This window comes from Oncorhynchus kisutch, linkage group LG1 (genome assembly GCF_002021735.2).
Source record: "Oncorhynchus kisutch isolate 150728-3 linkage group LG1, Okis_V2, whole genome shotgun sequence".
NCBI lineage: Eukaryota > Metazoa > Chordata > Actinopteri > Salmoniformes > Salmonidae > Oncorhynchus > Oncorhynchus kisutch.
In genome coordinates this window covers 44,308,610-44,335,482 of record NC_034174.2, presented here as the reverse complement: position 1 = coordinate 44,335,482, position 26,873 = coordinate 44,308,610, and the positions used below count along the sequence as shown (strand labels likewise).

Below are 26,873 nucleotides of genomic sequence, written 5' to 3'. Positions count from 1 at the left end.
CTGAAGATTGTGGGTTCGCCACCCGGAGAATACATTTTGACCATTATTTAGCTTATAGTTTTGACAGCCCCCTCCCAACACACACACACACGCACACACACACACACACACTTATTTTCACTTATTAGGTGGCTCTTGAAAGAGCATTTGGCATTGTGGAGTGGCAGGCAAGTGGAAGTGAGTGTGGTGGTGTGTACTACTGCATGGATCTTGCTGGAACGGAGGAGAGACCAGCTCTCAGGCTTTCAAGGACGAGCTCGTTGCCTTATCCGTGAGATGCACGCCATCCCTACGTTACTGCCCAGGGACACGGTGCTTTGTGGCAGAGTGGCGAATTGTGGGCATGCGCCTGTCACTGAGAAATGCATGCTAGCCCATGTGGAGCCAATTAAAATGCTTGCAGTACACATGGTACTACGCCATTAATTCTTAAAATGTACTGTATGTTCTGTTCCATTTTTCATATTTATACTGCCATTTATAAATGTGGGAACGTATGTTATTTAGTGGAGTTGGACATCTGTGGCAGAATTACTAAGAACATTCATAGCTGGATTTAGAGCACCTGTCCAATGTCCGATTTGTAAATACAGTATGTGTGTAACCTGAAGGCAGAGGCCCTAACGCTAGACCACCACAGGGCCACTACTTTGTTGTTTCTGATGAGAGAAGCAACAGTCCTTAGATTCTGGACCCATACTCATAAAATGTCTCAGAGTAAGAGTGATCATCTAGAATCAGATGTAACATTTGGTTCATAATGAACAAGATCAGTTTGACAAGGGGGACGTGATCCTAGATCAGCAAGCAGCCCGTGATGTCCAGATGATCTCTTTAAGGATGCTCATACGGGAAGAGATGAGGAGATAATGAGACTATTTCCTCCATTTATTGACGTACCCTAACCCTAACCTTAACCCCTACCCTTACCCTAACCTTAACCCCTACTCAACCCTAACCATAACCCTTACCGTAACCATTTAAAATGTCAACTTCAATGGGGTAACGTCAGATATAGGACATCCCAAGGATCCCAGAGAGCAAGGCCCTTTGACATTCCCAGAGGATGTTAACGTATACTGATTTTGAAACATGTCAAAAGAATTGACAAGGGGTTGAATACCATAACCAAATGGATTCAATTGATCTGCAGATGGATTCTACCTGTGGGTGTCCATTCTGCCATCTACCATTTTGGTTTCAGAATAACATTTGTGCATGTGCCGTAGTCTCTGTTTTTAGCATATTTAGCACTTTATATAATATGTTTATATTTAGCACGTAGAGCATCACCACTGTGTCAGCATTATGGTCGCTCAGCATGTAAACTGTCCTTCAGCAGTACTAACCATTTGAAAGCAGAAGTAATGTAAGAACTTCCAATGAGCGGTAAAATGGGAACCAAAAGGAGCTAAATCTTATTGAACAGGAAACGTGTACAGTAGATTATGGATATTATTTTGTGTCATCTTAGTAACCCTAAAAATGCATCTGAAAGACAGCACCGGGTGTGTATAGCAAAGCCTATGGTAACATCTTCATCTAGATGACCTTGTGAACATGTACAGTTCATGTTCTCTTCAGAAACAGTCTTACATGATCAGTAAAGAAGATTACAATAAGACCCCCCCCCCCCCCCCACCACACACACACATTTGTAAATATTTATAGTTGGGGGGGGGGGGTAAAGATTTAGCAGTTTAAGTCGAGAAGCATAAGGGAGTAAACCACATACAGTATAACATGAGATAGAGAGGTCTCAGACTGTAGTTACTGTACAGATGTTGGGGAAACCAGTGAGTAAAAGTAGGTTAACCGGTTAATGAAAAATCCTGATCCAACAAGACTCCTCTCTAACAGCTTTTCCTTTCACTCTCAATGTAGCTCGATGTATATCCCCCCTCTGCCTCTCTCTCATTACCAGTTCAACACCAACATGAAGCTCAAATGAACGTTGAGATGAATTGAACATCAGAACAGACTCGTTCTTCTGCTCCTCCCTTTTTTCATTCACCCGGATTTCTCCCCATTGGTGGGTTTTCCTCACTGGGGTGTTAGAAGAGAGAGAGAGAGAGAGAGAGAGAGAGAGAGAGAGGGTAGAAGAGAGAGAGAGAGAATCTGACAGAGACAGGAGAAAGTGAGCAAGAACAAAAAGAGAGGGAGAGAAAGAGTAAGTAACAGAGCGAGAGAGAGAGAGAGAGAAGGAGTGCGACCCATGCTTTGTAAGGGGTATCAAATTAATGACATGCCAAAGGCCTCCAGTAGTGAAAGCTTTTAGGGCTTAAAGCTCAACCAGGAAACCCCACCACAGACTCCCACAGCCCCCCCATGGTTGCCACCATAATCAAGGGAGGCAGATTTGGAATCCTTGAAAGATGGGGGGGGAGGATGGAGGGATGAAGGAGAGGGGTAATTCTCTGTCTGGCCCCTGCAACCAATTACACGGCATGTCAATGTCGGTTAGTGTAAAAAATATATGTATAAATGTATTCTGTATTTGTGTGCTGGAGGTGGTTCAGTGAACTAGATGTGTGTGATAAGTACAAACCATTCCTGAGACATGAAGAATTGTGTTACCTACCAGAGCTAACAGCTTGGCTAATGTGGTCCTGAGCTGAGCAAGTGACCCAAGTTTGATCCTCGTCATATCTGAGTCTCTCTCTCTCTCTCTCTCTCTATATATATATATATATATATATATATATATATATATATATATATATATATATATTTCTCTCTCTCTTTCTCTCTCACTCACTCTTTCTAACTTGTTCTCTCTCTGTCTTTCTCACACACACAGGGACACACAAACACACAAAACCACACAAAGATGTGCCAGTGTGTGGCTGATATATGGATTCCTCTGGCCGTCAAAGACCACACTGTCTCTGTGACAGAAGAGCTTTGTGGGAGATAGAATGGGCCTGGGCCAATGAGGGGAACAGATATGGCTGAATGGACTAATCCACAGCTCCCTGTCTGTAACAAATACATATACTGTAGCATGCGTAGGTCATTGCAGGTCTGTGGAGATCTTCACAATTGCTATAATAATCTGTGCAGAATCTCGAACAGCATTGATCAATTGCACCATTTACTTTCAATGTAATCTCTACTCATTTGGTTATGCTAGATGAACAGTGGCGATTTTGGCATGTAAATCTTGGTGGGGCAAACCCCCAATTTTCTTCACTTGCATACCAGCAACGTCACTACACAACATAACACTAAACAATACATTCATTGCACTATATCGGTGACATACGGTGCCCACAAACTGTTAGGGCCAACATAACGCTGTCCCAACAGCAGAGCTTTCTTTTCAGCACCATGGAGGGAATCCTTACCACCGCTACACCTGGCTATCAGCAGAGTCTCGTCTGGCAGCGAAACAATTCATTCAGCCTCGTTTACTGCCTTTAAAAAAAACATAGCTGACCATATCTCCCTGGCATATTACATCACTGATGCAGCACCATATAAGACATTTTTGGACTCGACGGTCCTTCGTTGGCAAATTTTGTCATCATTTTGTCACCACTCAAACCGTATTTTCCCAGTCTGTGCGCGTTTATTCCAACTTCCCAGTTACAATGCTTGCGGTTAACCACTGTCACCGAATCCTTCCAAATAACTAATTGTTGAATTTGCGATTTCCACCTGGCCGATGAGCACCGATACGTTTTATCTATAATTTATCTTCATTATTTCACTTCATATGACAAGGATTTAAAAGGATTTGCCAGTGGATTGTCTACTTGATTGATGATGATGACTGCTAGCTAAGATTTTGAAAGTAAGATGTTGACATCAAAGCTACTGTAGATATAATGTGATTTGACATCATTTTATCTGTGGCCAATGACCTTGAGCCTTCTTGGAAGGGCACTTATAATATAAGTCTATGGCAAGACCCAAAGGGCTCACATTCTTGATGTCTATCCTTACTAATGACAGGTGACGTAGTGTCCCCATGAGTGACAGAACACTGAGCCAATCACGGTGCAATGCTGAGCCAATCACGGTGAAATGCTCCTATTTTCTGCTGGCCTGCCCCACCACCACAGCTTTATTAACTAAATTATTTATTTATATATATATATATATATATATATATATATATATATATATATATATATATATATATATATTCTATATTGTTTGCAAATTGTATGTGACACGCTACAAAATAACTTGCAAAACAGGCAAGCCCCCCCCCCCTCCCCGCAAAAAAATAAAAAAAATATGGGGCTCAAAACAGGTGATGAATGAAGGGTCACCACTGTAGATGAAGCACAGTGATAACACAATATGTTGTTTAAATAAACAAAATATCTGAGTTATCACATTTGGGTGATTTGGGTGATAACTAAACCAAATATCTGGCTTTGTTTTTCCATTGGAATTTAGTTGTGCTTTTCGATGGCTGAAAGCATAGTGATAACACATTGGAAATTCAACTAACTTTTGGCTGTCTTTTTGAGTGGGTGAATATAGGTTGTAATCTCATTGATCAACGTCTCAAATAAATATGACCTAATTATTCACTGTAACCTCCACCTCTCCTTCAACAAATAACACCGCACCAGAAGGTTTCTATTGTCACCAGTTTACCTCCCTTCCCCCCTCAACCCCCATTAACACCTGTCCAGTGGTACCCGGGGAGCGCGCCTTGCACTCCTCCCGATAGCAGCGTGCTCCAGTCGAAGATGCGATTGAGGCTTAACGGATAGGGAGAGAGGAGGAACAGGGAGAGAGACTGAATAAGAAACGGAGAGAGCGAGAGAGGTAGGAGAGAATCCATGAGAGACCTGTACCGCATTACACGAAAGGAGAGAGCACAGACACACACTCTCTCATACACAGCATACGCTACTGCAGAGCTGACACACATCGCGGAGAGGAGGAGAAGAAACAGCGATATCTCTACTGTCACGGCACAGGTAAGCAACAGCAGCACTATATTCATCTAACAGGCTTCTAAAAATATTGACTAGCGGCTAGCGGGTTTATGAAGAGTTGGAGATGGGGAGATGAAATTATGATGTGAAGGGATGCTGCGTCTTCGGTAAAGACGGTAGAGGTTGTCGGTAAAGCCCTGGCCTTGTCGTTAATCTGCAGTCGTTCCTGGCCGGGAATTGGGCCGAGCCGAGCCCAATGCTCTGCGCGTCGCTGAAAGATGCTGCGGTGGGTGATTTTTTGCTGCTCTGCGCAAATTATAAACAGGGCCAGAATCTATGGAAAGTACAGTCGTTTATTCCACACACCCATCACATTTACGTATTTGTAGGTAGTTGTGATGTTTGACATAATATCGAGCTGTAGAGGAGACAAACGAGCTATTGAATGGTTGTTAGCAGGGTTGTTTTGTTAGGCCAGGGGGCTGCGGGCAGAGATGGCTGGTACTGTAAATGATCCTAGAGAGAGGGAGGATGATACTAGCGCTCCTTGAAGTGAGAGTGAGTGACTGGTCATGGAGAGATAATTCAGGGGATCTGTTTGTTTATCTGAATCAGGTCATGTCACCAAACCAGCCAATGGTCCCTTGGCTTTCATGGGAGAGTATTTTGTTGAGCGTTCTGATTCATCCATCCGCAAGGCCTCTGTGTAAGGACACGCGTTTAATTAACTAGGCCTATTCACTGCTTATACATTTGGGTGGAAATCAACATGCATAGCCTTTTGCTTTAGCTGAGTTTCATTTACCTGCTGTCTAAGTGGAGCAAACTAATAACCTATCTCTTGTGTGGGTTTTTGTGCACCTGCATATAGGGAGGACAGTGTGTAGTGTAGGCCCAACATGCTTTGGGTAGAAATTGCATTAAAACACAAATCTAGGATCGGTTTATCCACCTCCAATCCTAAACATAATTAAGGGGGGAATGCATAACTGACCTGCGATCAGATTACAGGGCAAACATCCTCTTACACTGCAGGGCCAAATACATATGATGAGCTATCATGTCATGTGACGTTGGGGCATATTATTTAACCTAGACAGGGCTGTATTAGCTGTAGCTGTGTTTACCCTGTGTGTGTGTGTGTCTGTATGTGTGTGTGTGTGTACGTGTGCGCATTTGCGTGTGTGCGTGTGTATATTTGTGTGTGCAACTGTGCATATGTGTGTGTATCAGTACCTGGGCTGTGGCCTGTGTTTGATGGCGTTACATAAGGGCTATAGAGGGGAACATCTGTCCCTCTTCTCCCCCCCCCCCCACAGCAGGCCATCTCTGGGACAGCTTAAACACAGCAGCAGCACTGGACAGATGTCAGCTGGAACTATAACAAAGACCCCCCTCACAGACTGACTAACTGACTAACTGACTGACTGACAGACACACTGACTGACTGACGGACGGACGGATGGACTGAACGACTGAGCTCAGATGATTTGGAGAGTGAAAAATATCTGTTGAATAGAAATACTAGAGGAGCATGGCTGTGGATCACAATAGTGGATCACAATAGTGGATCACAATAGTGGATCACAATAGTGGATCACAATAGTGGATCACAATAGTGGATCCACAATAGTGGTAGCATCATTATTAGACGGACAGACAGACGGACATACAGTCTTAAAAAACGATAATCTCTTTCCTTATCTAATAATAGAATTACAAAATGTTCCTTTGTTCTATTAAGGAAGGAAGTTGTTCTTAATTGGTAGCCAGCATGGAGGAATGGAGGGAAAGAGCGGTTTGCTGATGTCAACGTTGTGAACAGAGTGCCCCATGGTGGCCGTGGAGTTATGGTATAGGCAGTCATAACCTACGGACAACATACACAATTGCATTTTATCTATGGCAATATGAATGCACAGATATACCGTGATGAGATCATGAGGCCCATTGTTGTGCCATTCATCCACTGCCATCACCTCATGTTTCAGCATAATAATGCACGGAACCATGTCGCAAGGATCTATACACAATTCCTGAAAGCTGAAAATAGCCCAGTTCTTTCATGGCCTGTATACTCACCAGACATGTCACTCATTGAGCATGTTTGGTATGCTCTGGATCGACTTGTATGACAGCATTCTCCAGTTCCTGCCAATATCCAGCAACTTTGTGCAGCGGAGTTGAACAACATTCCACAGGCCACAATAAACAGCCTAATCAACTCTATGCGAAAGAGATGTGTCGCGCTCACACAAGATTAATGGTGGTTACACCAGATACTGACTGGTTTTCTGAATCACACCTCTAGCTTTTTCTCAAGTATCTGTGACCATCAGATGCATATCTGTATTCCCAGTCATGTGAAATCCATAGATTAGGGCCCAATGAATTTATTTCAATTGACTGATTTCCTTATATGAACTGTAATTTAGTCAAATCTTTGAAATGGTTGTATGTTGGTTACATTTTTTTGTTCAGTATACATTAAACTGTTTCCATGTCTAATCTACTGCTCTGGGAGATGCATATCTACAGTAGCTCCATCACAATAAGAATGTACCACACACACACACACACACACACACACACACACACACACACACACACAAAAAATACAATGCTTCGTCATAAAGGGAAACCGGAACCCTGGAGTTGGATGTCGTCAGGCTATAAAGACATGTAAACAAAAGCTCCACCTGTTTGTCAAGAGGGCATTAACATTGCTAACACCTATCCAATCTATTCCGATCTACACAAGTGCCTATCGAGAAGGGGCTAGGAGTCCATTTGGAATTGGGTAACAGTACCAGACTGAGTCTAGTGGTGTATTTGAATAATATCTTAGCTCACACATTCAAAGCTTTTTAACTTTCAAACCCACACAATTGCTTGGACTTTGATTTGTTATGCTACTTAGTACCTATTTGTGGTTAGATTTATTTTTTTCGATTTTCTATTACTATTTCCCTCCAGGAGGATCTGTGGTTTTCGAATACCTGAAGCTCTCCTGATACTTCTTTGTCTTCATGAGTCTAGTGGTTAATGGAGGTCTTGTGTTCTAGTGGTGGATTGTGATTTCTCTCTGTGTTGCAGTACATATGTTTCACCACCAGGTGCTGATATTCCATGTAAAACTCTGTTGTTACGCCACTGATGTGACCGGTAGCAGAACAGACCTCCAGTGTCTCAATGCTGAATGGCTTCTGGATGTTAATGGCTGACATCTGAACTGGATGAAGTCAAACATTACAGGTTTGCTCCAATAGACCCTGCTCCCCAGGGGAGTTTGTACACACATCCTAGATGTTTCCCCACCATTACCTCACAGGCCCTTTGTTTGATTCCAGTCTTGAGTCAAACCCAGAAACTGTGTTGGCTTAGTTTAGAGCTTACAGGTGCATCTATACATACCCAGTATGTATGTATTTGTTTGTATATATATATATATATATATGTGTGTGTGTGTGTGTGTGTGTGTGTGTGTGTGTGTGTGTGTGTGTGTGTGTGTGAATGTGTGTGGCACATCCACACACACACACACACACACACACACACACACACACACACACACACACACACACACACACACACACACACACACACACACACACACACACACACGCATACACACACCCCTGTCCACCCGACCATCCCATCCCAGTTCCTCACACTGTGTTTGGGCCATATGGCCTCTTTCCCAGTGATCCCTGTCTCTGGCATGTTGTCACCTGATTGGAGCACTGGATGGCAGTCAGTCCTAGGGTAGACCCGTGGAGGTGCGCCACGATAGGTCAATTAAATCTGCATTAGAGAAGCCTGCTGTCCTCTCAGTGGCTCAACTGGCATTGGACTGAGCCAGACAGCTAGAAGAACTGCAGGTTTTAATTCAGACCTGGCACTCAAGTCTCATTCTGTAGGTCAGGAAGATACAGTCTGATCCATACACTGTGCTTTGTTTAAAGCTAGAATACACACACACACACTCATACACACACACACACACACATGCACAACAAATGCATCCTTTCATAGGTTGAGTCATCCCATCATGAGAAACTTGTCTTTCTCTTCCCTCCCTCCCTCCTCCATCCTTCTTTTCCCTCCCATCCCTCCCTCCCCCTCCCTTCTCCACCCATGCCCTCTCAGGTTTACCATCCAGAGGTCTTTGTTTCCAGTTTCTATTTTTAAACACGAAATAGCAACTTCTTCCTGAGGGAAGGGCTGAGCAGAAAGGGAGAGGTGTGGGAACGGAGAGAGAGAGAGAGAAGGAGACAGAGAGAAGTGCATCTGGGCGAGGTCACTTTTAAGCGCATCGTCTGGCTGTGAGCCAGGATGGATGGAGAGAGTGAGGGAGGGTTGGAGGGAGGAGAATTTCCTGTAGACTCTGACCCAGGGAGGAGCTGCCTGTAGGGTGGTAGGAACACTGGCTCAGCTCCAGGATTCACTCAGGCCTCCACGGAGACATCAGTCTGGAGGCACAGAGAGAGAAAGAGAGAGCCCTTACATCGAGCAGACAGGATGACTAAGGGTTATTCTGTGTTAAATGTGCGTTGCAGATATGATCAATACAATGTGCATTATGTCTTAAGGTTACTCTATGTTTTGGGTCCTTGCTTTCACCTCTCTCTCTCTGTGTGTGTGTGTGTGTGTGTGTGTGTGTGTGTGTGTGTGTGTGTGTGTGTGTGTGTGTGTGTGTGTGTGTGTGTGTGTGTGTGTGTGTGTGTGTGTGTGTGTTGTGTGTGTGTGTGTGTGTGTGTGTGTGTGAAGGGAACGGTCTTAAAGGCAGGCAGGAGGATTATGTCCAAAATAGTGATGGTGGTAGCAGTGGTAGAGGTAAATAATAATGTCTGCAAAAAATAAACAAAACAAAATGTTGAACATAACCAATTAACTGGTTGGAACCTCGTTGAACCTCTCTCCGGGCAAAATCATTGCCTGAACTAATAGGGGTGCACCAATTGACCAATTAACTGGTTGTAACCTCGTTGAACCTCTCTCCGGGCAAAATCATTGCCTGAACTAATAGGGGTGCACCAATTAACTGGTTGGAACCTCGTTGAACCTCTCTCCGGGCAAAATCATTGCCTGAACTAATAGGGGTGCACCAATTGACCAATTAACTGGTTGTAACCTCGTTGAACCTCTCTCCGGGCAAAATCATTGCCTGAACTAATAGGGGTGCACCAATTGACCAATTAACTGGTTGGAACCTCGTTGAACCTCTCTCCGGGCAAAATCATTGCCTGAACTAATAGGGGTGCACCAATTGACCAATTAACTGGTTGGAACCTCGTTGAACCTCTCTCCGGGCAAAATCATTGCCTGAACTAATAGGGGTGCACCAATTGACCAATTAACTGGTTGTAACCTCGTTGAACCTCTCTCCGGGCAAAATCATTGCCTGAACTAATAGGGGTGCACCAATTGACCAATTAACTGGTTGGAACCTCGTTGAACCTCTCTCCGGGCAAAATCATTGCCTGAACTAATAGGGGTGCACCAATTGACCAATTAACTGGTTGTAACCTCGTTGAACCTCTCTCCGGGCAAAATCATTGCCTGAACTAATAGGGGTGCACCAATTGACCAATTAACTGGTTGTAACCTCGTTGAACCTCTCTCCGGGCAAAATCATTGCCTGAACTAATAGGGGTGCACCAATTGACCAATTAACTGGTTGTAACCTCGTTGAACCTCTCTCCGGGCAAAATCATTGCCTGAACTAATAGGGGTGCACCAATTGACCAATTAACTGGTTGGAACCAGAGAGTTCTCACTAAACAAAATAATATTTTTTGACAAAATGACATGTATACGGACATGTTTGCAGGTGTGCCTCGTGATAGAGTGAGGAGGTGCACGAAAGGAGCTCCATGAACTGCCAACAAACACAAGACAAACACAAAGTAAGCTACAAGGACAACTGGATGACTTTCTAGCCACATGGGCAGTACAGTGTAGCATTTATACAACATTCAAATCTCTCAAAAAAGTTTAGGCAAGTCATAATTCTAGAAGGCAAAAGGGAGTGCACTTGACGCTCGTGGCCATCTCCCTGTCTGCCTGTCGGTTTCTCCCTCCTTTGATCAGTAGCGTGTGTATGCTTTCTTTTCACAGAGACACAAAGAGACCTAAACAAAGTGTCCATTGATAGGTTCTGAAGTATAGCATCAAAGCTAGCAGGGAAAGAGGACTACACTTACAGTACTAGAAAATGCTGTTATAGAGGACTCATTTTACGTGGTCTCGTTTGCTCTGAAAGTCCCTCAAACCCTCAATGACAGTAGCAATGTTTTGTTTTTGTTGGTCTAAAGACGTGAATGGTTTCTGGTGCACTCTGATGTGTGCACTAATAATAACACACAGGGCAGAGCAGGGTGCACACACGCACACACACATACACACTCAGTTAAGTACACAGTTAGGCACAGCTACACACACAGTAGAAGGCAGCTACACACATAGTCACACACACACTGCTGACTTCACCATCTGTGGCACTGTATCTACTTCCAGTTACCAGGTGCATCTCCCCCTTCCCGTGTGTGTGTGTGTGTGCGTGTGCGTGTGTGCACTCTTCTGCGTCACACCTGCATGTAGCACTGTAACATTAAGACATACAGATGCATCAAGGAGAAATCCGACAGGGGACTTTTCAGCTTTGATAACGACAAGAGCAGAGCAGGAAAACTAAATGTTTTCAGATAATTTACTAATATGTCTTTCTTTTAGACACTGTGTTTACCCTATGGTGGCTATACCTATTCTATTCTTAAACCACATATAACTAAGCACACACCACTAAATGATAGCGTTCTATTCTATGTTCTTTTATTCTTCTATCCTGTTTATAAATGTTAGGAGCTGCATATTTTGTATGTGTGCATGTCTGTGTGTGTGTGTGTGTGTGTGTGTGTGTGTGTGTGTGTGTGTGTGTGTGTGTGTGTGTGTGTGTGTGTGTGTGTGTGTGCTGGTTAGTTTTATTAGGGCACATCTGTAGGTAGCATCTGGCGTTCTTCAAAGAGGAAATGAGCCTATAGTAAATCCTCTAATCATTACTAGTCTGTCTGTAGGCCCTTGGCTAACGCTCCTCACCACAGAGATGTATGACCCCTTGGTGAGTGCAGGAAATCGGGCTATTGTGGATGCTGGAACTCCGATATATTCACTTTATTTTCATTTGCCGATAGAAAATATTAGGAAACAGATGAAAATGAATGTTTTTATGGCGCTCTTACCCTAAAAGCAGCTGTTTATTCGGTATTGATTCCCATGTCAAATCAATCAATCAATGAAATGAAGACCTGCTTTTTACGTAAGTAGTTTTGATATAAAGACATTGACCACATTCCTCACACTTTGGTGATGTTCATTCATCTCATCAGATGTTGTGAAATATCATAACATGACAAAATACCTTTGGTCTGGATAAAGCATTTTGAATGAGAGTGATTGATCATTGCGTCGTATTTATTTAGCAAGGTTCTCCACTTAGTAACAATTGCCATTGTTTTCAAGGTAGTTCTGGCTTTATCAGACGACCTAAAGTCCTAAAACGACCTTCCTTCCGACCCTGTCTAGCAGCTGTTGACTTATAAGCCATTCACAGTGTTCCCACTATGGTAGAGAGGACAGGTGAGGAGCAGACGCCACAATATACTTTTGTTTTCAGTCTGAATGTCCCTTAACCTGCCAACAAAGGAGACCCTCCCTCTGTCTGAATTTCTCATCAACCACATATGGTTTCCCCCAGCCATGTGTGTGTGTGTGTGTGTGTGTGTGTGTGTGTGTCCTGGCTAGCTGTCTGTAGCTTATTGATTCCGTTAACCCATCAGTGGATCAATGAGAGTGTGACTGGGGGTGTCACCTGATATGATTGGCTTTGTCACCTTGGTGTTAGGAGATGACGGGGTATTTTGACCCCTTAAATGACCATTGCCCACTCCTAGGGTTACAGAGAGAGGTGAAGAGAGTTTTATGTGTACTGTATGGGTGAGGGGTTAGATGAACCAAACCTAAAAGGGTCACGATGGCACCTGTCATGGTTGTTGAGTGATAGAGCTGAGGGAAAAAAAAAGAGAGGGACTCGATTCGATTCAATTCCTCCCTTTGTGTTCTTATTCCACGACGTCACACCCAGTGTTGTCGTCTATAATTACTACCGTCGTTATTTTAAACGCCTCCTGTTCAGGCAGGTGTGTGTCTGTGGGCCATATAGCACTGCAGTGTTAATGATGGCTGATGGGATAGGGTCAGGGGTCACAGTCCTCCATTAGGGAGGAGTGTGTGTGTGTGTGTGTGTGTGTGTGTGTGTGTGTGTGGTCTCCAGGTGGTTGTTTTAGCTACAGTATATAAAGCAGTTCTAATTAATTACAGTAAAAGTGTAATTGTAACTAATGACGATGGTCTGTTTTCCTGTAGTGACATAGGGGCCATTGCTGTAGACAGAATGGCCGTGCAATGTCTTGATAGATGCAGTTAGATTCTAGTGGAGTGTACAGTATCAACTGTCGTGTCACGCTTGCTCCGATTGTCAGCAGTACTGTGTCATTTTACCCCGTGTGTGTCTTTGCCGTGACCCTCTCCACAGTAGACCTGAAATGCACATACAATAACACCTAAAAAAAAAATATACAAACGATGAACTTTCTTTTCATGTAGATAAAGTTGACCTTATAGCGGGCGTGTTTTTACGATTGATTATAAGCAATTGCTTTGTTAACTTAGTCCGTCTGTTGAACTGTCTACATCTCCTCCTCTTTCCAACTGTCGTATGATGCTCCAGCAGCTAATCAGCTGGATGTGTGAGGGTGTAGAAGCGCTAGCCTATGGGCTATCACACGTCAGTAAAAACATTGTTTGATGTGTGGACTTTCTACAATGCACATTTCCATTGCTCGCTAGCAAATAAATAAATCGATCATCTTAAAAAAACAAATTATAAAGTTGGATGTGTCTGACTATTCATGAATTATTCAGCAGCAGTCTACAATGTTCTGGCTCTGAGGCCAATGATGCACTAATGTTCTGTCAAATGGACAGTGCGCCAGTCCAATCCAACCTGGCAAGGTGTAATTTGATATGGAATCCCTTCTTCATTTATAGGCTGATCAAAGCTGATAACTTAGGCTATGGACATGGTGTGTGTATTTGTTTCTATTTGAATGATTGTCAATTTCATTTACATACTACAGCATAGCTGTCTCTCTCCCTTTCATACCGTCCTTGTCAATTCATTATCTTATAGCCTACTTTCGGAAAGCCTAAGGTAGGCCTAGGTATTTTATACATTTTAAGGAATGGAGAAGTATTTTCTCTTGTGTTTGACATACGCTGGTGGCTTTGATTGATAGGTGCTTTTACAGGGGTGTGACGTGTGTGATTTCGCTGATTCTTCTCTATATGCCTAATATGACCATTCAGAAAGTTTCCTAAAGTAGCATGTCTGTACTCTTTAATAATTATCAAATGCTCCTCTCGTGATTTACTCTTGTAAAAGGCCTATTTTCAGTAGCTTAGGCTATATTGTTTCTCTCATTACGGCATCCTCTCTTGTGTATTATATCCAAGCAATTGGAAAAAGTGTTAGAGTAAAAAAAAAAGAAGGCATTTTGATCATTGGCTGAGAGTTTTGTGTCTAGAGTTTTGAAAAATGACATCAAGGTTCTGAAATTAGTGACAAAGTGATTGTAAAAAACTGTAAATGGTGTAAATACAAAAATGTGACATTCCTCTCCAATCTGACATTTCTTAATTTGTATACTATACTTAAATTTAGAGGTAATAACCACCACCGGTTCTGCCGGTGACCGTGTACACTGGCCTGGCCAATTACCTTAACCTCAAATTCCAAGACTATTGCAGCCTTAATGTGTGTGTGTGTGTGTGTGTGTGTGTGTGTGTGTGTGTGTGTGTGTGTGTGCGTGCGTGCGTGCGTGCGTGCGCGCGTGCGCGTGCGTGTGTGTGTGTGTGTTTGTAACCATCACTCTCCAGCTGACAGGGACACGCGCGACAGGCTCATGTGCAACAATGAGAGAAATTAAACAGGAATGAGAGAGTGAGAGAGACTGCAGTCTGTCACCATACACACACAGCCTGCATAGTGTCTCCCTCTCGTCTCCTCTCCCCCTTTTTCTCTCTCTCTCCCTTACACACTCTCGATCTTTACAGTCTGTCACCATCTACAGTCCCCCAACCTTTCCCTCTCTATCCCCCTTCCCACTTCTCCCGCGCTCTCCTCTCTTCTCCCGGCAGATGGACAGTGGTGGTGGGCTGACGGGGGTGAGGAGGTGTGAGGGTGTCTCTGTGGGGACTGAGGGGGGTGAGGGATGCTGGGGTCTTTTGATAATTTAACTGGCCCTCTGCTGCCCTCAGGGGACATACTATTGTCTCCATTGTTCTCCTGAAAGTGGGCCAAGAAAGAGGAAAATTAAGAGGGGTATGAGAAAAAGATGGGGGGATTGATTATTAAGAAAGAGAATAAGGAACACTGAACATGGGGATGAATCAATGAGAGAAAGATGGAGCAAGTGATTGTAAGTGATGTTCGATTTATTTTACTGGTGGAAGTGTTTTGTTAGATGGTACATTATAGTGACCATATTGTGATTTGGGCTCAATGGACCATAGAGGGTCAACTGTACTGTAAATGTCAATGCTTTCTTTCATCCAAAATATCTTCCCTCAGTTCTCTCTCTCTCTCTCTTCTGAGGTATCTGTTCAGACAGCTACGTCTCTTCTTCTCTTCCCTTCAATTCAACGGGGCTTTATTGGCATGGGAAACATGTTTTTATGTTGCCAAAGCAAGTTAAAATAAACAAAACATAGAATTTAACAGGAAATGTTGCACTCAAAGGTTGAAAAGAGATAGACATTTCAAGTGTTATATTATCAGCTATGTACAGCAATGTGCAAATAGTTTTAGTACGAATATTAGGGGAAGATAAATAAACACATAATATGGGTGGTATATACAATGTTGTTTGTGCTCCACTGGTTGCCCTTTTCTCATGGCATCTTTGCGTTGTACACAAAGTATATTCATGTCACGTTGGTATAAAGGGTCGGGAGACAGGCGCAGGAATGCGTAATAGTTTTAAAAAATTCCTTACCCAATATACAGCGTGCCGTGTACAGGCACGGGGACGAAGACCAAACAAACACGTATACAAAACACAGGGTAGAAACCCAAACAAAAGAGCAAGGAGTAGCTTGAATAAATACACAATCGCACAATGATTATCACACAGGACGAGACTCATAATCATCTGCACAATATACGTGGCACGAAAGCCAAAACAACATAGCACAAGTAATCACACGAATCAACGGACATTGTAACAATAATTGGATACCACAAAATTGGGGAGAAAAAGGGGAAAAATTAAAACAAAAAAAACAAAAACAATAATTGACAGGACAATGGTGAACAAAGGGCACGCTTATACAATTACTAATCAATGGGGAAAGGGTCCAGGTGTGTGTAAAGAAAATTCCGGAGGGATCCGTGACAGTACCCCACCCCCCGCACCGGCCTCGAGGGCGATCACAGGAACGCAGTGTGGTTCAATCAGAACCCAATGCAGCTGCCGAAGTTTCGTCGTCGTTGGACGGGCCAGTTGCCGCTAAGGAAGATGCTGCGGTGTCGGACGGACCAGTGGCAGCGTCGTCGGACGGGCCATTCCCGCTGTCTCTCTTAATGGTAGATTATTCTGTCATGACGGTATGAAGGATCGGAAGACAGGCGCAAGAATGCGCAATCAGGGTTTTAATTTCCCAAATCACAAGGTGCCGTGTAAAGGCACGGGAACGAAGACCAAACAAACACATTTACAAAACACAGGGTAGAAACCCAAACAAAAGAGGACATCCCAAACAAAATCAAAGGACATTGTAACAATAATCGTTCTAACAGTAAACGATGGTGAACAAAGGGCACACATATACAATTACTAATCAATTTGAATAAGGGCCAGGTGTGAGTAATGAAAGTTCCGGATTGATCCGTGACAATTCTATTGGATGTTTGTCCCATTTTGTGAATTATTGGTTGGTGAGTGGACCCCAGACACAACCACAGAGGGCAATGGGTTCTTTTAACTGATTGAAGTGTTTTTTGCCAGATCCTAATTGGTATGTTGAGTTTTATGTTCCTTTTGATGGCGTAGAAGACCCTTCTTGCCTTGTCTCTTAGATCGTTCACAGCCTTGTGGAAGTTACCTGTGGTGTTGATGTTTGCCCTCAGAACAGTTTCAATTAATCAGGGTATGGACTACAAGGTGTCGAAAGTGTTCCACCCCTTACAAAAAAAGATTGACATTTTGAAACTGCAGTAAAAGTACAGTAACTGCAGTTGACTGTGGTATTTTGGACGCAAGTAATTGCAGAATAACTGCGCTGTACTGCAGTTAGACTGCACTCTAACTGCAGTTAAAATGCAAAATTACTGCAATAAAAAAAAAATATTCTGGACACAGGATTTGCTGCATACTGCAGTTATACTGCATTCTGACAGAAATATTTTTTCTTAAGCAACAGGGATGTTTTCCACAGTTTTGTCAAGATGGCTGGATGTCCTTTGGTCCACCACCCATTCTTGATACACAAAGAAAACTGTTGAGCGTAAAAAAAGTTTTTGACACAAATTGGTGCACCTAGCACCTACTACCATACTCCATTCAAAGGCACTTAAATCTTTTGTATTGCCCTTTCACACTTTGAATGGCACACATACACAATCCATGTCTCAATTGTCTCAAGGCTTAAAAATATTTTAACCTCTTGATCCTACCGATACCGGATCCGGGAGCGTGACTACAGGCTCAGCTCATTACCATAACGCAAAATGCGAAAACATATTCTTAGAAATATTTAACCTCCACACCTATACAAGTCCAATAGCTCAAATGAAAGATAAACACCTTGTTCATCTACCCAGCAAGTCAGATTTCTAAAATGTTTTACGGCGAAAACACACCACACATTTATATTAGACCACCACCGAAACAAAAGACCTGCGGCGGCCATTTTGTCCCAGAAAATATAAAATTAAAAAAGCAGGATTAAAAAATAAATCATTCACTAACCTTTTGAAAATCTTCATCAGATGACAGTAATAGGACATGTTATACAATACATTACATTTTTTTTCAATAATATGCTATTTATATCCATAAATCTCTGTTTACAATGACGAGATTTTTGAAAAATGCTACTCAAATGTCAGGAGAAATTATAATAGCTCCGACAGATAACGTCAGATAACAAGCAATACACATTACTAAATATACATGTTCTACATATAGTTACAAAGATACACTTCTTCTTAATGCAACCGCTGTGTTACATTTATTTTTAACGTTACAGAATTCGTTCACTAGGCTATAATATGAGGCGGCGCTCAGATATTAGCTGTATGTCTCCTCTACGTTTGGAGAGCACAGAAACCCAAAATGAACCACATAAATATTCCCTTACCTTTGATGTTCTTCGATCAGAAGACGTGGAAGGAGTTATACTTACCCAATACATCGTTTGGTTTCAAGTTGTGTGTCTCTGTATTAGCATATGCTAACAGCTTCAGCTGAAATGCACCCAAAATGACTTCTGGTCCCGCACTCTTGCGCATCAAAACTTCAAAATTACATATTATATGTCGACTAAACTGGTCAAACTAAGTGCAGAATCGAGCATTAGGATGCTTTAATCATGTAAAACAAAGATCAGCGCTAACAGACAAACCGAAGTCAATTGGTGCTTCATGGAAAAAGTGTCTGACGCGCGCAATAGAGTGCCTGTATTTCCGCGTGACCCGAATGATTTCGCCCGCCAAAGGACGGGGGCGCGCTAGATTCTAACAAAGAACGCGTCATTTGAAAGCAGACATCGCGCTGAACACATAGAAACTGTTCCTGGATCCGTAGCTGGTTGGGAAGGGTGGGGGCGATGACGTCAAAGTTGACCCAACTTTGCTGTTGAGAAGAGGTTGTTTGGAAGAAAGGCTGCCCTGGGAGTTCTGCTTTACATACAGACATAATTTAAACGGGTTTAGAAACTTTAGAGTGTTTTCTATTCAATAATAATTATTAGATGCATATATTAGCAATTTTGGAAAAAAATATTTTCTGTTTACTATGGGCACGCACTTCCTCCAAAGGGGGCAGTATTCAGCCCTAGGATCAACTTGTCTCCTCCCCTTCATCTACACTGATTGAAGTGGATTTAACAAGTGACATAAATAAGGGATCATAGCTGTCACCTGGATTTACTGGTCATCCTATGTCATGGAAAGAGCAGGTGTTCTTAATGTTTTCCATACTCAGTGTATGTGTTGAATAGGGTGGGGCTCAAGCTGCATCCCTGTCTCACCCCATGGCCCCGAGGAAAGAAAATGGGTTAATATTTAAATTGCACACTTGTTGTTTGTGTACATTGATTTGATAATGTCACATATTTCCCCCCCAAAAACTGTTTTCCATACATTTTTATAGCATACCCTCATGCCAAATTGAGTCAAAAGCTTTTCTGAAATCAACAATGCATGATAAGACTTTCCTTTTGTTTTGTTTGTTTGTCAATAAGGGTGTGCAGGGTGTATACCACAGAAGGTTGGTCACACCTTAATTGGGGAAGATGGGCTCGTGGTAATGGCTGGAGTGGAATAAGTGGAATGGTCTCAAATACATCAAACACATTGTTTCCATGTGTTTGATGCCATTCCATTCGCTCCATTATAGCCATTATTTTGAGCCGTCCTCCCCTCAGCAGCCTCCGCTGGTTTGTATGTGGTCTGTTGTACAATATTTTTGTTAAGAAGCCAATTTGCTCAGGACATTGTTTTCACTGAGGAAATGTTGGAGTCTGCTGTTGATTTTTCTGAGATTACTGTTGATGAAAATTCCATGGTAATTATTAGGGTGAATTTTGTCTCCACTTTTGTGGATTGAGGTGAAGGATGGGTGTAGAACACAAATGTTTAGCAACCAAAAGGTTGAGTGTTCTAATCTTATCATGGACACATTTAGCTAATTATCAACTTTGTCAACTACTTACTACTTTTTAGCTACTTTGCAACTACTTAGTACCTTAGCTAACCTTAATACTTTAACATTACTCCTAACACAAACCTTAACCCTAACCTCTAGCCTAGCTAACATTAGTCACCTAGCTAGAATTAACATTAGCCACCTAGATCATGTTTGCAATAATCAATTGGAATTCATAACATTTCAAAGTTATTGGAAATTTGTAACATTTTTACGAATTGAAATTCATAACATGTCATACCATTTGCAATTCGTAACATGTCATACAAATTGTAATTTGAAAAAATGGATTAGGGACATCCACAGATTAATACATACCATACATTAGGGTTAGGCGATATGACGATATATATCGTGTGACGATAGAAAAACGTCTATCGTTTCATATTATGCTCTATTATTTATTTAGTTGTGTTGCAAATGACACTCTTTACAGCAATATTTTTCGTCAATTGGACACGTGCCTGTGGGAAGGAAATTTACAACACAAACAAATATGGAGGAGAGTGAATGTGACACAGAGCACGGAGACATGGAGCTCGTACCTAAAAGAAGGGCTACTTCGGGTCTCATGGACGTGGTTTGGGTATGAAAAGTCTGACACGGACCAGAAAACCGTCCTCTGTATAATATGCCGCAGGCCGGTCCTGACAACAGGCTCAAACACCACTAACCTCTTTTACCACCTACGCAAGAATCATGTGAAACAGTACGGAGAGAGTCTATGGATGAGACCCAAAAACAAACCCCCAACTCAGATGTTGCAAGAGGCTTTTGCCCTCGGCACACCATATGGCAAAGAATCACGAAGATGGAAGGAGATAACAGCTGCCGTTATCAACTTATATCTGCAAAGACATGGCCCCAATTTACAGGGTCGAGAAATGGGGGTTTCGTGAGTTGGTGCTAACACTCGACCCAAGGTACCAAATGCAAATTGATATGACACGTATTAATGCCAAAATGACATGCAAAACAAGCCAGCCCCCCCCCCCCCCCCCCACGCAAACAAAAAGGTTTTATTTTTAGGCCTATATTTATTTTGTTTTTGCAACTAAGTGTTTTCTATTTATCATCTTCTTCTTTTTAGTTTGTTACATGCTTAATAATCAAATATGAGTAAGTACCTTTTATTTGTTGAGTATAATTCAAAATGTAATAAGAAATAGGCCTTTACATGTGGTCATTTTTTATCAACTATTTATTCATTAAATTTACAGAAAATGTGCTATATCGTTATATGTATCGTTATCTGGATATGAAATGACCTATATCGGGATATGAGATTTTGGCCATATCACCAAGCCCTACCATACATACTGTACAATACTAAAGGGTTGTCTTAGATTTATGTACAGAATAGTATGAAATGCTATGAGATCAGGTTGCAGTCCACCCAGCTAGCAGTTTGCAGGCAAAAAAAATTGAAATTCTTGCTAACTTGGTTAACTACTTGGTTAAATGAGTCTGTTTTTAACAAATCAACTGTTTTAGACTATTATATTTTCACCAAGCAAAAGACCTGAGTGAATTAACAAAATAATTTTGGAATGAACTCTTACAGACATTTAAATTGTCAATATTTTAAGAACAGGTTTCATAGTGTATTGGTTAGAGGTCATGCTTGTTGATCAGAACATTGTGGGTTTGCCTCCTGGAGGAAAAATCTCTTAGATGTAAAGTCCCCTGTTTAGGGGACATGCTTGGTTCTGGTTTCCGGTTCCAACCAACATTTTCACATGTAAATGGATGTGTGGATACCGTACGCTCCTTCTCCTGTCTTATTGGCATTTTAATCCACGTGTGCTGATCAACAGTGCCAAACTAACAACACTACTATGTGTTGGATATTTTTCAACTCTGCTGTGCAAACCTGTGGAAGCTAGCCAAAATAAGGATTATTCCACAATAGTGGAAATTCCACAATAATTTGCTTTTCGCCTTCAAAATAAAAGTGCCCCATTGAAAGTGATTCAAACTGTTATAAATAGTGGAATCATGCCATATTTGGACTAGGTAATGCTAAATAAGGTCAGGATGTTGAACAGCCCTTTGCCGTGGTAGATTGAACATATACTACACCCCCTCGGGCCTTATTGCCTAACACCTACTGACCAAAAAAATATGTTATTCTGATTTTAAAAATCTATTACATGTTTTGCTGAAATAAAGGAAATAAAGGAAATACAGTCATACACCACATGACTACAAGACAGCACAGCTTAATCAAGCCTGATGGTCTCGTAAGTACAACAGCAAAGCATAATGGGATAATGTCTTACTGTGATGTGTGAAGAATCCAATATTTTACCTATCTGAATGAATTCGGTATGAATTCAGCTGTTTGAGAAGCTTTCAATCCTAAGAAACCTGCCTACACATACAGTGGTCCCTCTTTTAAAAGTTGCGAGCCTACACCACGGGAGTAAGAGGTACACAGCGTCACAGCTTAATTGTTCCAGAACACCTCAAGGGGGAGCTAGAGCACTCATTATGCATTTTGGTCCGAAGGTGTTTATATGACATATCATATCGAGCGGTTCCAATGACGAATTTGACACGAGCCACCCGTCCCTGGTGACTTTCTTCAGCAAAGATGGCTGACAAAATATTACGGTGGAAGCAAATGTAAGTAGTTATAACATCATAAGTCAAGCAAAAAATGTACAATTGAGAGGAATATGTTAGTTAATGTAGAGACAAACAATTGTGCATATTTTTTTGTCATAAAGTTAATTTACAAAAATCGCTATTTAGCAAGTTAGCTAACTAGCTAACATTAGCTAGCTAGTGTTATGACATGAGTATGAGTATTTGTAATTCGTGTTGTTTAATATTTTAGGGACTCCTGAGAAAACCAGCAAACCAGGCTGTTGCCTTGTGAAACAGCGGATGTAAAGAATCTAGCTAGGTAAAGCATTTACTCAAAATTTAATGTACAATTGTGCTAGCTTGCCTTGCTTATATTTGCCATGCAATGCTGCTGAAGTATCATAGCTAGCTAACTATTTATTTGCTTATTGTGTAGTGGAGGAGAAAAATAAATGCATGCCTATGGATGTGTAGCTAGCTACAGTATGTAGCCGATCTGTGTATGGACCCTAAAACTTTTGGTATGAATATTAGTTCAGAACCTATCTATGAACCTCAGCTATCTTAGTTGTTGTATCGACTTCAAGTCTGAATGGCATTAATGAAGCCTATGAATTGCGCAGAATACAATTACTTTATTGTGCCAAGGATGCAAGTCCTATATACATGTACTGCAGTTATTACCACCAATGAGATCCCCACATTGTAGCCTGTACATTGAATATATCCACTGATCATGTACTCTTCCTTGGCAAATAAAGGTGCGGTTTTGGTATGAATCTCTGTGAGACATTCCTTTTCAGTCATATCCAATACCAGGTGTATCAAACTCCATTATTTGAATGATGCTGTGTCTGCATGTATGTACTACAATTATACACTTCAACAGAGTTGACCAATCCTGCTCCTGGGACATCAATGATTACACATTGTAACTATGCAATAGACTAGAAACATGATTTAAGTAAAGGCTGATTTGTAAAAGAGGTATAACAAAGGTTCAGGGAAGACAGCATATGATTAATGAATCACAGTGCTACCTTAATAATCTCTCAGTTCATCACAATTACATAGTGTATCTAGCGGTGTCTCCTAACCATTCTTGGGCTCCCAGTGGGATCGAAGGTTATCTTAAGAGTGGGTCAGGTGGTGATGACGTGACTGGCTTCCTCTCTAACTTCTAAACATACCTGCAGATGAGCGACAGATAGAGAGAGAGCATGATTAAGCTTTGTTTTTTTATTCTAACACGGTCAGTCATAATAATCTTCAGGAGGTGAAATGCAAAACTGACCTTGGATCATTAACTCTGGGACTACTACATCTCCATCTGTATTTGAATGTAAAGCATCTCTTTAACTTCTTGCGTCGAGCCATCCCGGATCCGGGATCGTGAATAGAGCCTCAAGCTCATTACCATAACGCAACATTAACTATTCATGAAAATCGCAAATGAAATGAAATTAATATGCCAGCTCTCAAGCTTAGCCTTTTGTTAACAACACTGTCATCTCAGATTTTCTAAATATGCTTCTCAACCATAGCAAAACAAGCATTTGTGTAACAGCTAGCGCAGCTAGCGTATCAGCAGGCAACATTTTCACAAAAACCAGAAAATCATTCAAATAAAATCATTTACCTTTGAAGAACTTCAGATGTTTTCAATGAGGAGACTCTCAGTTAGATAGCAAATGCTCAGTTTTTCATGAAAGATTATTTGTTTAGGAGAAATTGCTCCGTTTGGTGCATCACGTTTGGCTACCAAAAAAACCTGAAAATTCAGTCTTCAAAACGCCAAACCTTTTTCCAAATTAACTCCATAATATCGACTGAAACATGGTAAACGTTGTTTAGAATCAATCCTCAAGGTTTTTTTCACATATCTCTTCATGATATATCGTTCGTTGAAAGCCTCCTCTCTCCTCTCAATCACTGGATGACTGCGTGCAGCTTGTAGATTACGCACCAATTTAGACAAAGGACACCAGGCGGACCCCTGGTAAATGTAGTCTCTTATGGCCAATCTTCCAATGATATGCCTACAAATACGTCACAATGCTGCAGACACCTTGGAGAAACGATAGAAAGGGCAGGCTCATTCCCGGCGCATTCACAGCCATATAAGGAGACAATGGAAAACAGAGCTTAAAAAATTCTGCCCATTTCCTGGTTGAAGTCTCATCTTGGTTTCGCCTGTAGAATGAGTTCTGTGGCACTCACAGATAATATCTTTGCAGTTTTGGAAACCTTATAGTGTTTTCTTTCCAAAGCTGCCAATTATATGCATAGTCGAGCAGCTTTTCGTGACAAAATATTGCGCTTAAAACGGGCATGGTTTTTTTATCCATAAATTAAAAGAGCGCCCCCTATATCCAAGAAGTTAACTTGTTATGGCAGCAATCCCGTTAACGGATAAGTGTCATTAACAACCGCTGAATAGCATAGCGCTACATTCAATTAATATTATAAAAAATATTTATAGTCATGAAATCACAAGTGTAATATAGAAAAACACAGCTTAGTCTTTTGTTAATCCACCTGTCGTGTCAGATTTTGAAATTATGCTTTACAGCGAAAGCAATCCAAGCGTTTGTGTAAGTTTATCGATCGCACGACAAAACATTATGTACACTTAGCATTAAGTAGCTTGGTCACGAAAATCAGAAAAGCAATCAAATTAATCGTTTACCTTTGATGATCTTCGGATGTTTTCACTCACGAGACTCCCAGTTACACAACAAATGTTCCTTTTGTTCCATAAAGATTATTTTTATATCCAATATACCTCTGTTTGTTTGGCGCGTTATGTTCAGAAATCCACAGGAAAGAGCAGTCATGTCAACGCAGACAAATTCCAAATAGTTTCCATAATGTCCACAGAAACATGTCAAACGTTTTTATAATCAATCCTCAGGTTGTTTTTAAAATATCTAATCGATAATATATCAACCGCAAATGTCTTTCACAGTAGGAGAGGGAAAAGCAATAGCTGTCCAAACTCTGTTGCGCGAGCAAAACTCATGTGACCACTTGACGCGATGTTATCTTTCTGGCTCATTTTTCTAAATAAAAGCCTGAAACTATATCTTAAGACTGTTGACACCTTGAGGAAGCGATAGGAAAATTTATCTGGTTGATATCCCTTTAAATGGAGCGAAGGCAGGCTATGGAACATGGAGTTTTCAAAATAGAAGCCACTTCCTGGTTTGATTTTCCTCAGGGTTTCGCCTGTAATATCAGTTCTGTTATACTCACAGACAATATTTTGACAATTTTGGAAACTTTAGAGTGTTTTCTATCCAAGTTTTCTATCCAATACTACTAATAATATGCATATATTAGCAACTGAGACTGAGGAGCTGGCCGTTTACAATGGGCCCCTTTTCATCCAAGCTACTCAATGCCCCTGCAGCCATATGAAGTTAATAATACTTCCTGTATAATATACTGTAAGTATAATATCCCTTATACAAATCATGATGACATTGGATAAATAGATACATGTGCATGTGTAGCATGTGACAATAGCAGGATCATATCAAGGATAGCATCACAAATTAATACAATAATGCCACTTGAAGCTTGATGATGACTTGACCATTTGAATCAGCTGTGTAGTGCTAAGGCAAACACAAAAATGTGCACCCCTTTGAGTCCCTAGGACCAGGACTGAGAACCGCTGCTGAACCGCTGCTGACCACTTAATCTGCAGACAATCTTTCACAGCTCTCTGTATCTGAGGACAGAAAACCTCACAAGAAATAGATTACACAAAAGTACCTGTTCTATCCAGAAAAGCCTACTCTCTCACTTTGACAGCTATTTGGTGTAGCATAGGTGGAATTGTCATTGTGAATTTCCTTTCTTCAGACCAATGCCTATTCTCAGTTAAAACAAAGTTTTAATATTATTATCAAGGGGGTGGAAACAGGACATCAACTGATTGATCAAACTCACATGATATGACCCAAATCGCTAGCCGTGGTAAAAAGTGACTACTAGCTAATAGCTACTAGCTTATAATAGCTAGATAAGCTACTAGCTAGTAGTCACTTTTTACCACGGCTAGCGATCTTCACCTTTAGCTCGGTTACCAGCCAGTTTTAGCTCGGTCAATACCTGCCAGTCTGCACAGTGCGATTATTGGACTGCTTTTCTTCACCACATCACCGGATTCCTGCCGCAAGCTCTGGGCCATTACACTGGATCATTGCAGCTAGAAATCGAGTGGCTACCGCTGGCTAACGCCTCTGTCCCAAAGCAAACACCAGTTAGCCTTGTGCTAGCCTCAAGCTAGGCCCATCTCCCGGCTAGCCAAAGAGGTATACCCGCC

General features: G+C 41.6%; 1 protein-coding gene across 19 annotated transcripts in view; it reads left to right on the top strand.

Moving 5' to 3' along the window:
* Positions 1-4,664: 4,664 nt before the first annotated feature.
* The window catches only part of LOC109870170 (neurofascin), a 152,023-nt gene continuing 129,814 nt past the window's right edge, over positions 4,665-26,873 (top strand). For all 19 annotated transcript variants that reach the window (XR_004210067.1, XR_004210063.1, XR_004210065.1 and 16 more), the window contains exon 1: positions 4,665-4,943. The gene's annotated coding sequence lies outside the window, so the exon portion shown is untranslated. The remainder of the gene's footprint in view (positions 4,944-26,873) is intronic.